The following is a 13,315-nucleotide window of genomic DNA, read 5'->3' as shown; positions in this document are numbered from 1 at the left end:
CAGCTGTTTTAAATGTACAAACAAACGACACTGGACAAAATGCTAGTCTGTCCCTGTTAAATACCATTCAGGAGCACCCACTTCTGCCATAGAAATGGCTGAGACAGAATAATTTTATATGATCAGATAAATCAATCTGCATTTTCACCTATTGTAGCTATTTACTGGGTGCTCAACAGTGCTCTCTTGGTTTTCCTGCAGTTAACATTTTTAACATTGAAATGAATCACTCTATAAAATATCCATCTTCTCCCCAAAACCGAGCCGCAGAGAATGGCAAATCTTTGCAATATATAGCACTCTCCCCATGCCCCATACCCAGGAGCAAAACCCCAAAGGAATCATTACCTCTTTGTTCCCTAGACCTCAGCTTTGCTTCCTCTCTGATGCTGTATCTGGAGGTCTCCCAGCAGCGAGGGTGTGGAGTGTGATTCTCTACTCTGGGGCTTGTGGTTCAGTTCAAGTTAGTTACATAAACTGTTCTGCTCGCATGCAAGCTGCTGGGAGTGTCAAATTACTGCTGTCATGCAATTCACCCCCGGTCACTGGAGAAGAAGTCGCCTGTAAAGAGTCAGCCAAGCCCAGTGGCACGTGCCTTCTGCTTTGCAGGGCCGGCGCTTCCATTTAGGCGACCTAGGCGGTCGCCTAGGGTGCCAGGATTTGGGAGGGCAGCAATTCGGCAGCGGGGGGTCCTTCCGCACTCTGGGTCGTCGTTGTCAATTCTGCGGTGGGTCCTTCACTCGCTCCGGAACCTGCTGCTGAAGTGCCCAGAAGACTGGAAGGACCCCCCTCCCCACAGCAGAATTGCCGCCAACGACTGGGAGCGCGGAAGGATCCCCACCTAGGGCACCAAAATCCCTGGTGCCGCTCCTGCTGCTTTGGGGAAAGCAGATCAGGACCCTGAAGTCTCTCTGGAGTGACACCAGTACTGCTGGGACTCCACCTATTCATTAACAAAATGTCCCTGTAGATTTGGCCAAACTCCCTTGGCCTAGCCTTGGGCAACCTCAGCACCAGTCTGACATTTACCAGCACGCTGCCAGTTTAACACGTTCACCAACAGCACAGAGCAGCAACTGTTATTGCCTCTATACTCAAACCTCCTAGAGCGATTGCCATCAGGGTTCATGTCTAGTCCACAAAGCGGGCACAGCTTTAAGCTGCCAGGGGCCTATTCACTTCCAAATGTGGGTTGGAGGGCAGCCACACATTCCCACTCAAGGAGATGACAGGGTCCTGAAGGGGACACACCAGCCTCTGCACTGAGAGGGGAACAGGAGGAGCTGTCCACCCCCGATGGACCTCACTCCCCACTTTGGGTGCTGCTCGTGGTACACCTGAAGCCATGATATCTCTGGGTGTGGTCGTGTCACATCTCATTAGCTGAGCAGGGGTGGGCTGTTTGGGACTTAGCTGAGAGGTGTACAACAAACACACCAGCTCACTAGGCTATGCTGCAGAATTGTTGGTGGTGATTCACTAAGTGGTGCTAACATTACTAGAATGTGTTTTATCCTACATATGCCATGTACCAGATCTCTGTAAAGGTAATGAGATACTGAATCTATTAATCCTATTTTATGCATGTATCATTTTTGTATTCAAAGTTATGAATATTGGCTGCATACTTGTTTGATTCTAAGTAGGCTGTAGTGAAGCAGTTGGTCAGCTTCCTGAGAAAAGACTATTCTCAGTAAGTATTCAGTCAAGAAACACTTAAGCCAACAATGAACTTGGAGATATGAATCCACATCTGGGCTTTCCCAGGAATGTGGCTTGGCTGGTAAGAAACTCAGTCATGCATGGACATGTGACTTGCCCTGGTGATTCCAAAACTCCATTTTGTAGCTGGACTTTGCTTAGGAGAGAGGAGGGGGTCTCCACCCACAAGAAAGAATTTATTTAAACCCAGGGGAGACCCCTCCATTTTGTCTTCCCCTGACTAAAGAGAGCCTCTCCACCCCGAGATACCTGAAAGAAACTGAAACAAAGGACAATGACTGCAAGGGTGTGAGTGATTGCTGGACACAGGGCCGGCTCCAGGCACTAGCTAAGGAAGCAGGTGCTTGGGGCGGCCAATTCAAAGGGGCGGCACATCTGGGTCTCCGGTGGGAATTTGGCAGCGGGTCCCTTATTCCCTTTCTTCGTCTTTGAGCTGCCACCGAAGTGCTGCCGAAGAGGAGAGGGAGTGAAGGACCCACCGCTGAATTGCTGCCAAAGAAGTGGCACATTTGAGCTTCTGCCAAAGTGCCACTGCTTGTCTTTTTTTATTTTTATTTTTTTGCCTTTTGGGATAGCAGAAAAGCTGGAGTTGGCTCTGCCTGGACCCAGACTAAAAGGAGATTAGTCTGTAAAAGGAAGCATTCTGGAACTGGTGAGGATCTTATCTGTATTAGACATAGACTTGTGTGTTTTATTTTATTTTGCTTGGCAATTCACTTTGTTCTGTTTGTTAGTACTTGGAACCATTTAAATCCTACTTTCTGTATTTAATAAAATTGCTTTTTACTTATTAATTAACCCAGAGTATGTATTAATACCGGGGGGGGGGAACAGCTGTGCATATACCTCTATCAGTGTTATAGAGGGTGAACAATTCATGAGTTAATCCTGTATAAGTTTTATACAGGGTGAAATGGATTTATTTGAGTTTAGACTCCATTGGGAGTTGGGCATCTGAATGTTAAAGACAAGAACACTTCTGTAAGCTGCTTTTAGTTAAGTCTGCAGCTTTGGGGCAAGTAATTCAGACCCTGGGTCTGTGTTGGAGCAGACTGGTGTGTTTGGCTTCGCAAGGCAGGGAGCGGAGGTCCTGAGCTGGCAGGGAAAGCAGAGGTAGAGGTAGTCTTGGCACACCAGGTGGCAGCTCCCAGGGGGTTTCTGTGTTCTAACCTGTCACACAATACACCAGCAAAGCACTGCTAGTCTCAGCACAGCCTCTACTGGTGTAGCTTATTCCACCAGCCAGAACAACACAAGCTACACCATAAAAGCACAGCTCTGCCTTCATAACTGTCTATGCTAGGGGATTTTGCCAGCACAGCTGTGTCTGTCAGGGATCACACTTCTGATTGACAGAGCTAGGCCAGCAGAAGTCTGTAGTGTACATTTTCTCTCTCTTGCATGCACACATTATGCCTCAAAGGATACTCACTTGTTACCATCTTCATCATTTCCTCTGGAGGGCCTGCGCTGTTTGTTTATGGACAAGGCCTGCAGCAGGGCATTCCTCGCTTGCTGTCCCTGCCACGTCTTCCCTCTGCTCAGCTCAGCACCACTCATTTTTTGGGAAGTGCTGGCTCCCTGCAGCTGCTCACTCCCTAGCAGTGGCTGGAGGTCTTGCATCCACTTTGCATCACTACAGCTGCCTCCAATGGGCTTTCTGCACTGGTGGATCTGTGCAGGAGTTTACGCTGCTAGAAGCTGACAGACTGAATGTAAGCCAAGGTCTTTTAAAGCTCCAATTTACCTTTGGCTGTTTATCAGGGCCGGCTCCAGGCACCAGCCCAGCAAGCAGGTGCTTGGGGCAGCCACGGGGAAGGGACGGCACGTCCGACTCTTCGACGGCGGGTCCCTCACTCCCTCTAGGTTTGAAGGACCTGCTGCTCAATTGCTGCCGAAGACTGAAGTGGCGGTGGTAGAGCTCCCGCAGATCACAATCACGGCTTTTTTGTTTTCCTTCTTTTGCTGCTTGGGGCAGCAAACACCCTGGAGCTGGCCCGGCTGTTTATGCAAGTGTTTTTACTTGTTACACTTTTCCCAGCCTGAAGAAGTCAGAAAAGCAGATTAGTCAGTTTCATCTGGGGTTATGGTCAGTTTCAGTCTCACCACTACTACTAGGATGCTGGGTTGTGTGAGTTTCAAACATTGCAGAGAAAAACTATTCCTTTATAAACACACTGTTTCCTTGGGCTGTTTGCTCTCCTGATTTCAGGTAAAGATTCCTACTGTGATGGGCAAATGTACATTTTCCCCTAAATTATCTAGGTTTCTCTACCAACTACCACTAGCTTTGGTTTTATTGTCTCTCAGCAACTCCAGACCAAATGCACTCAGTTTACAAGTACAAAGATGCTTTTCTAACTACTAGCCCTGCAAACTCAGCCTGGGCTCTGAGAGACAAGCACTGGGGGGAGGTGTCTTTCTACCTGTCCCATCATCCCTGAAAATAAAGCTTCTGTAGCCCAAATTATATCTGCCACTCCCTGGCTGTCACTGGGCTTCCACGGGTGTATTCAATTACATAAACCTTTCTGTTGATGCACAAGAAGGAACAGACTCCAGTTGGCCCTGCTCAGCTGTGTTGACTCTGCAGTGCAGAGCAGTAAAGACTTATTTTCCATCTCACTGAGATCAGCAGCTCTGATACTGATACTCAGCAATTCTGCTCCCGGAGTGTAAGGGTGGCATTTTCACAGTCACATTTCACAGCAGAACCGCATTTAAACTTTACTCTTGGTTCTGTTTGTGACTTGACTTCCTCTTTCTCCTAAAATCTGAAGTTCATTGCCCCAGTATTTCCTCTAGATGCATGTCTCTGAGGGCATTTCAAACCTAAGCATTATTTGGTCCTTATTGCCCCATAGTTACATCCTGTGCCCCCTTGCATGAGACTAAGGCTCTATGTGTGTGTGTGTGTGCATGCACCAGGATTAGGCCCTGTTAATTGCCCATTTGCTGTGCCTCAGCTGCACCTTTTAACCCAGATTCGGAGTCTGGTTAATGCAAAGTGTATTGTTGCTCCTATGTGGCATCCCACAAGCTGCAATGCAGAATGGGAATGAGAGATACTGGGACAGGCCTCCTCTTAGCTCTGTCATTATGAGATTGCTGGCCAGGTGCCTCACCACCCCTGAACTGCCAGGGTAGGTTCCAATTCCCTTTTACTGGAGGCCAGGGAGATAGGAAGGAGCCCAGCCTGCCAATCCTATGGCATTTGGCTGCAGACTGGCTTCCCCTGCATTCTTCACTTCCCATCCCACACTCCTCCTGGCCCTGACGGAGCTTCCTGAGTCCAGCACAAACCCTCTGTGCAGGGATCAAGGGGGTGGAGGAGGATCCAGGAGGTTGAGCATCACCCGTAAAGCCTTTCTGCAGCTTGTAGCCAGTGTGATTGGTGTGCATTAGGTATCTCACTGGATGCTTAGCATTGCAGTAGCACCTAGGAGCCCTAGTCATGGCCCCGAACCCCATAGTGCTAGGTGCTGTGCAAACCTGGAACAAAGACACGGTCATTTCCCCATGCTGCTGGTGGCTATACAAGCACATAGTGAGAGATAGACCCTGCTCCGAAGAGCTTTTGGCCAGAAACTCAAAGGTATTTAGGCATCTAACTCCCATTGAAAGATGCCTACCTGTCTTTGCAGATCTGGGCCTTACTAAATTTGGGCTGTCAAGCAATTAAAAAAGATTAATTGCGATTAATTGCACTGTTAAACAATAATAGAATAGCATTTATTTAAATATTTTTGAATGTTTTCTGTATTTTCAAATATATTGATTTCAGTTACAACACAGAATACAAAGTGTACAGTGCTCACTTTATATTTTTGATTACAAATATTTGCACTGTGAAAAACAAAAGAAATAGTATATTTCAATTCACCTAATACAAGTACCGTAGTGCAATCTCTTTATCATGATAGTGTAACTTACAAATGTAGATTTATGTACCAAGAAAAACTGCATTCAAAAATAAAACAATGTAAAACCATAGAGCCTATAAGTCCACTCAGTCCTACTTCAGCCAGTCGCTCAGACAAACAAATTTGGTTACAATTTGCAGGAGATAATGCTGCCTGCTTCTTGTTTACAATGTCACCTAAAAGTGAGAACAGGAGTTCACGTGGCACTGTTGCAGTCGGTGTCACAAGATATTTACGTGCCAGATGCGCTAAAGATTCCTATGTCCCTTCATGCTTCAACCACTATTCCAGAGGACTTGCATCCATGCTGATGATGGGTTCTGCTCAATAACAATCCAAAGCAGTGCAGACCGACACATGTTCATTTTCATCATCTGAGTCAGATGCCAACAACAGAAGTTTGATTTTCTTTTTTGGTGGTTCAGGTTCTGTAGTTTTCCGCATCTGAGTGTTGCTGTTTTAAGACATCTGAAAGCATGCTCCACACCTTGTCCCTCTCAGATTTTGGAAGGCACTTCAGATTCTTAAACTTTGGGTTGTGTGCTGTATCTATCCTTAGAAATCTCACATTGGTCCCTTCTTTGCGTTTTGTCAAATCTGCTGTGAAAGTGTTCTTAAAATGAACAAGTGCTGGGTCATCATCTGAGACTGCTATAACATGAAATATATGGCAGAATGTGGGTAAAACAGAATAAGAGATATACAGTTCTCCCCCAAGGAGTTCAGTCACAAATTCAATTAACACATTTTTTTTAAATGAGCATTATTAGCGTGGACGCATGTCCTCTGGGATGGTGGCCAAAGCATGAAGGGGCATATGAATGTTTAGGATATCTGGCACGGAAATACCTTGCAACACTGGCTACAAAAGTGCCATGTGAACACCTTTTCTCACTTTCAGGTGACATTGTAAAGAAGAAGCAATTAGCAGTATCTCCCATAAATGTAAACAAACTTGTTTGTCTGAGCGATTGGTTGAACAAGAAGTAGGACTGAGTGGACTTGTAGGCTCTAAAGTTTTACATTGTTTTGTTTTTGAGTGCAGTTATGTAACAAAAAAATCTACATTTGTAAGTTACACTTTCATGATAAAGACATTGCACTATAGTACTAGTATGAGATGAATTGAAAAATACAATTTCTTTTATCATTTTTACAGTGCAAATATTAGTAATAAAAAATAATGTAAAGTGAGCACTATACACTTTGTCTTCTGTGTTGTAATATAAATTAATATACTTGAAAATGTAGAAAAATCCAAAAATATTTAGTAAATTTCAGCTGATATTCTATTGTTTAACAGTGCAATTAATTGAGCTTCATTTTTTTAATCGCGGTTAATTTTTTTGAGTTAATCGTGTAAGTTAACTGTGATTAATTGACAGCTGTAGTCTAAATAGATGAGACAGAGTGGGTTGGGGAACAGAAGCACAGAACAGGACAGTCACTTGCCCAAGGTCACATGTAGGAATTGGGAACAGAGCCCAGGTCTCCTGCCTCCCCAAGCAGTGCCCCACCCAGTAGACCGAATTGCTTCTATCTGTTGTTAGAATCTTACCCGGTGGAAAGCGTTCATTTTGCTGAGGAAGGCAGATGCCATGACAGTCATTCTAGACAGACAAGTCACAAATGCAATTTTGCTCTAGACAGCTCCGCTGCATATGCTGGAAGCTTACTGCCTCCATGGGGCTTTAGTTGCCATTTGCTGTCCTGTTGTTTTCACTGGGCTGGTTTGCACATTTCATGCCAGTGCAAAACCCTCCTGGCTCAAGACAGGTTTCCATTTTAGGGATATTGTTTAATGCAGTGTTTATATGGCTACATTTTTTCTCCTGCTATAGGAAAGTTCTAGGGTTCGGCTCACTCCCTGGGTGTGAATGTTGACATGTCACAAAAATTATAGCTTGTATAACCCTCACTTCCAGGAGCAAAGTGCAGTCTGCCCTTGCCTAGGCTCATGGGTAGATAGACCCACCCCAGCCTTTTATAACAGCTATTTGGCTTTCAAGTGCCAGAGCAAAGCTGAAATAGAGGGGCTCTGCTCTGCAGGACAGCAGGGACGGAGGAAAGGAATCTCCCACCTCCTTGTGTGCTGTAGTGCCTAGCCAGCCAGAAAAACATAAGAACGGCCATACTTGGTCAGACCAATGGTCCATCTAGCCCAACGGCTTCTCACTGACAGCGGCCGGTTCCAGGTGCTTCAAAGGAAAAGAACAGAAAAGGCAGTGATCGAGTGTTCCATCCCCTGTTGTCCAGTCCCAGCATCTGGCAGCCAGAGGTTTAGGGACACCCAGAGCCTGGGGCTGCATTCCTGATCATTCTGGCTAATAGCCATTGCTGGACCTTCCTCTATTAACTTACGTCATTCTTTTCTGAACCCAGTTGTACTTTTATAGCAGCCCATAGCTGTTATATGACAATGATGAAGAATTCCAGCGAGAGACTGGGAAGACAGTGCTGTAATTAAGACTGTGAGGGTACGTCTTCACTACCCGCCGTATCGGCTGGTAGCAATCGATCCCCGAATGCGCTTATATCGATTCCGTAACTCCACCAACCCGAACGGAGTTGTGGAATTGACAGGGGGAGCTGCGGACATCGATCCCGCGCCATGAGGACGGTGAGTAATTCAATCTTAGATATTTCAACTTCAGCTACGTTATTCATGTAGCTGAAGTTGCGTATCTAAGATCGATTTTCCCCCATAGTGTAGACCAGCCCTCAGTCAGGAGATCTCAGCTATTCCCTGCTCTACTGCAAGTCACTTGACCTGCTTGTGCCTTGTTTTCCCCATCAGTAAAGTGGGGTAATGCTACTTTATCAAGGGCTTGGAGGTCATCACATAAGAATGTTTTGTATAAGGGTATAAAATAATTGAGCTGAACTGGGGCTGGCTGATGAGAGACAAAGCAAAACAGAAGGTGAGAGTCTGTGTCTGGGTGAGCGCTCCAGCCACAAGCAGTAAGAACTAGGAGTCTCAGGCCATGTCTACATCTAAAATTTTGCAGCGCTGGTTGTTACAGCTGTATTAGTACAGCTGTATAGGGCCAGCGCTGCAGAGTGGCCACACTTACAGCAACCAGCGCTGCAAGTGGTGTTAGATGTGGCCACACTGCAGCGCTGTTGGGCGGCTTCAAGGGGGGTTCCGGGAACGCGAGAGCAAACCGGGAAAGGAGACCAGCTTCGCCGCGGTTTGCTCTCGCGTTCCCGGAGCCACCCAGCAAACCGCAGGGAAGGAGACCTGCTTGCTCGGGGCTCCGGGAACTAGAGAGCAAACCGGGAAAGGAGACCCGCTTCGCCGCAGTTTGCTCTCGCGTTCCCGGAGCCACCCAGCAAACTGCAGGGAAGGAGACCTGCTTGCTCGGGGCTCCGGGAACTAGAGAGCAAACCGGGAAAGGAGACCCGCTTTGCCGCGGTTTGCTCTCGCGTTCCCGGAGCCACCCAGCAAACCGCAGGGAAGGAGACCTGCTTGCTCGGGGTTCCGGGAACAAGAGAGCAAATCGGGGAAGGAGACCCGCTTCGCCGTGGTTTGCTCTCGCGTTCCGGGAGCCACCCAGCAAACCTCAGGGAAGGAGACCTGCTTGCTCGGGGTTCCGGGAACGAGAGAGCAAACCGGGAAAGGAGACCAGCTTGATTACCAGAGGCTTCCTCCTTCCACGGAGGTCAAGAAAAGCACTGGTAAGTGTCTACATTGGATTACCAGCGCTGGATCACCAGCGCTGGATCCTCTACACCCGAGACAAAACGGGAGTACGGCCAGCGCTGCAAACAGGGAGTTGCAGCGCTGGTGATGCCCTGCAGATGTGTACACCTTCAAAGTTGCAGCGCTGTAACTCCCTCACCAGCGCTGCAACTTTCTGATGTAGACAAGCCCTCAGTGTCTGAGCAGAGCTCTGACTGGGATGGATAGTACACATGCCTGGGCTGGCTGTAGGGTTACCAGCTTTCCAAAACCGGACACTACAGACCGCCCGTTGCTCGCCCCCCCCATCTCCCCCACGACTCACCTGCCGTCTGCAGAACTGGGCTGGGAGTTGCTGGTGTGGAGCCTGCCTGCTTGCCAAGTCAGGGCATGGCAGGGCAGAGGGGGGTGTGGGTCCCTTGAGCAAGGGGCTGGGGACAGTTGGGGCATGGCAGGATGGGGAAGGGGGGTTGGTGCCCTGAGCGAGGGACTGGTAGCAATTGAAACACAGGGGGTGAAAACAGGGGTCAGTCCCTGAAGCCAGGGGCTGAAGAGAGCTGGAGACCTGGGAGGCTGAGAAGGCAGGATGGGATGTCACTGGGAGCGAGTCCGGCTGCCGGCCTCGCTCCTCAAACGACATGCACTGTCAGGATCCCTCCTCTGGGTGACACTGGTACCTACCTCTCCGCCAGAGCCAGGAGCCACTTCTGCCAACAGCAGCTGCTCTGCAACTCTTCTGCCCTCCCGGTGGCAGAGGCTGATTGTGGTTACTGCGGTAACCAGACTTTCGGTGTCCGGTCAGCAGTACAGGTCTGTCTCATCTTATGCAGGGCTCCCGTTCCACGGTTAGCGCATAAAGCGAAAACCACGTATAGTCAAAATTACATTGAGTTGAATGGCAGGCAGAATAGCCCGCACTGCAGAAACAGTATTTAAATTGTTAGTTTTCTTTTTTTTTGGTTTTTGCCAACCACGTAAAGCTGAAATTGCGCATGTTAAATGCGCTTAAGATGCGACAGGCCTGTACTGATTTTAGGCACTTGGCCACCCTAGATGGCTGTAGAGAATGGTGTGATCTGACCAGGAGACGGGGGAAAGGAGAAGGGGTGATATCTCACACATCAGGAAGGCATGCCCAGCTGCCTTGGAGGCAGATGGAAGAAGGTGATAGAAGTCTCTGCAGTACAGAAGAGATGGGGGTGGTGGGGGAGAAGCAAGCAAAGGGTTGGTCCACACCTCCAAGCTGTATGACTTTAACTCTCCTGGCATGGGTACAGCAGCAAAACCCTCTGGTGGTGATGCCGTGAGACCAGTATCAAAAGGTGCTTATACTAGTAGAACTAATCTTATACAAGAAGGGGAAGGAAGGGGAACAGGCTACACCTCTATCAGGCCCCTTTGTACCAGCCTAGCTGCACCCAAAATTAGGGGTGGTACTAGGATAGCTATTTTGTTTTAAAATAAAAGGTCACACGCCAAAGCAGCATAGTTCTACCAGTTACACTTAAATGTCATTCAGTCCTTGGTGGCTGACAAGCCTCTGGATAGGTCTCCACTGATGGTGTCAGATGAGGCTTCAGATGGGATGGCTGAGGTACGTCTCAAACTGGAATCCGGGGTGTTCAACTCAGAAGATATGCAGTAACAACGGATATGAGCCAGGCATTGGCTGGGTCACTACACAGCAAAGCACTGACCAGCCAACCTGTTCATGGCCTGGATCAATGACAGTTTTTTATTGCAGTGTGGAGTTTAGATCTTATCTTCACTAGGGAAAAAGGATGTGTTCTTAACTGAAGGTAACTGATATCAGTTGAGATCCTAGGGAAGACAAGGCAGTCTGTCATGTTCATACAGGTTCCCAGGCCAAAGTACACCCTATGTTGCCCCATAGTCTTTAACATGACCTGCTAACATGTGAAAACCACTTTATCTTCGCTAAAATTTTAACTCAAGTGCAAAGCCCTACAAGGAGCAGCTCTTATTTTAGGTCTGATAGAGACTTGTGCAGAAGAACAGATAAAGGAGTATGAAAACGGTAGCAACCTGCATGCAATGTGAAGAGGGGGCCCAGGTTGCAGGAGGGAGGAGGCACCAGGAAGACAGTCTTTGTGCGCATGGCTAGCATGCCAGCTGCCACTGCATCTGTGTCAATAGTTTGCTCACTAAAGAGCCAATTTGATTCTGTAAGCATGGAGTTCTTTCATGTTATTACTCAGCATGCAGTCCCTAAAATGAGAGCTGTAGGCAGCTTCCACTCAGTTTTATAGGACACCAGCTGTCTCCACAAACAAAGATCAAACAAAGATTATTAATTGTATTAGAGTAGCCTCTAGGGCAGGGGTTCTCAACCATTTTCTTTCTGAGCCCCACCCAGAACATGCTAGAAAAACTCCAGGGCTCAGTGGGAGAGGGGGTAACTTGGGGCTCTGGGCCAGTGGGGGTTGCGGGGACTCAGGCATAGGTGTAGTTTGGCTTCTATTTTGCTTGGGCAGGAGACAGCAGGGGCCGAGCTAGCTCTGCACAGTGGAGTCCGAGGAGGGAGTGCACCTGACTCTCCTCAGCAGGCCACCAACCTGTCTGGGTTCTGGGAAGGGGGCGCAACCAAGAATTATAACTCAAAGGTAAGGAGCTCATCTTAAAAAGTTTGAAAACAGCTCAGGGTACACAGAGAGGGATAGCTAGGGACTGTGTGTGGGCAGGGGGTAGCTCAGGGGGAAGGGGGATAGCTAGGGGCTGTGTATGGGCAGGGGGTAACTCAAGGGGCAGGGGGATAGCTAGGGGATATGTGTGGGCAGGGGGTAGCTCGAGGGGCAGGGGGATAGCTAGGGACTGTGTGTGGGCAAGGGGGTAGCTTAGGGGGAAGGGGGATAGCTAGGGACTGTGTGTGGGCAGGAGGGTAGCTTAGGGGGAAGGGGGATAGCTAGGGGCTGTGTGTGGGCAGGGGGGTAGCTTAGGGGGAAGGGGGATAGCTAGGGACTGTGTGTGGGCAGGGGGTAGCTCAGGGTGCAGGGAGGGGATAGCTATGACGTTCCCCTCTGGTGTTATCTGGACCAGAGATCTGCTAGGTCACTCCAATCCTTGACTATGGGAGCCAGCCTTACCCTGCTTTGCTGTGAGAACCCCCACTCCTGGGCTGTTCACACACAGCCTCTGGCATGTAAGTACATGCATCCGACGAAGTGGGTATTCACCCATGAAAGCTCATGCTCCAGAACATCAGTTAGTCTATAAGGTGCCACAGAATTCTTTGCTGCTTTTACAGATCCAGACTAACACGGCTACCCCTCTGATACTTGGCATGTAAGCTGCTCCTTGGATTGTGCAACTGAATGACACTAGCCAATATCTCTGGTTCCAGACACAACCCTAGGAACCTCCGTCCTGCAGTGTCCAGTTATGCCCACTGGATGCTGCAAGCTTATATGAGTTTGTCAATTTAACAAAGAAATTGGTATGTACCAGGTTTGTTATCCCAAGGAGAGTCTCTGACACACTTCAAACCACACTGCTTCAGGTAGAATAAACAAACAGATTTATTAACTATGAAAGATAGATTTTAAATGATTATAAGTCAAAACATAACAAGTCAGATTTGGTCAAATGAAATAAAAGCAAAACGCATTCTAAGCTGCTCTTAACACTATCAGTGCCCTTACAAACTTAGATGCTTCTCACCACAGGCTGGCTGGTTGCTCTTGAGCCAGGCTCTCCCCTTTGATCAGCACTTCAGTTGCTTGGTGGTGGTGTCTGTAGATGTAAGTGGAAGAGAGAAGAAGAGCATGGCAAATGCCTCTCCCTTTTATCATGTCCTTTCTTCCCTCTTGGCTTCCTCCCACCCCTTCAGAGTCAGGTGAGCATTACCTCATCGCAGTTCCAAACTGCCCAAAGGAAGGGAGTGACTCCCTTGAGAGTCTAACAGATTATTTTGTTGCTGCCTAGGCCAGCGTCCTTTGTTCCTGTGAGGCTGGGCTGGGTTTGTCCCATA

General features: G+C 48.2%; 1 protein-coding gene across 1 annotated transcript in view; it reads right to left on the bottom strand.

Annotated features, from left to right (window-relative positions):
• Positions 1–431, bottom strand: part of LOC115654771 (ATP-binding cassette sub-family G member 2-like) — a 28,659-nt gene extending 28,228 nt beyond the window's left edge. The window contains 1 exon segment of the mRNA XM_030569530.1: positions 349–431. The gene's annotated coding sequence lies outside the window, so the exon portion shown is untranslated.
• Positions 432–13,315: the final 12,884 nt, after the last annotated feature.

Source organism: Gopherus evgoodei, chromosome 7 (genome assembly GCF_007399415.2).
Source record: "Gopherus evgoodei ecotype Sinaloan lineage chromosome 7, rGopEvg1_v1.p, whole genome shotgun sequence".
NCBI classification, from domain to species: domain Eukaryota; kingdom Metazoa; phylum Chordata; order Testudines; family Testudinidae; genus Gopherus; species Gopherus evgoodei.
The sequence above is the reverse complement of the archived record's forward strand: the minus strand, read 5'-3'. Positions and strand labels throughout refer to the sequence as shown.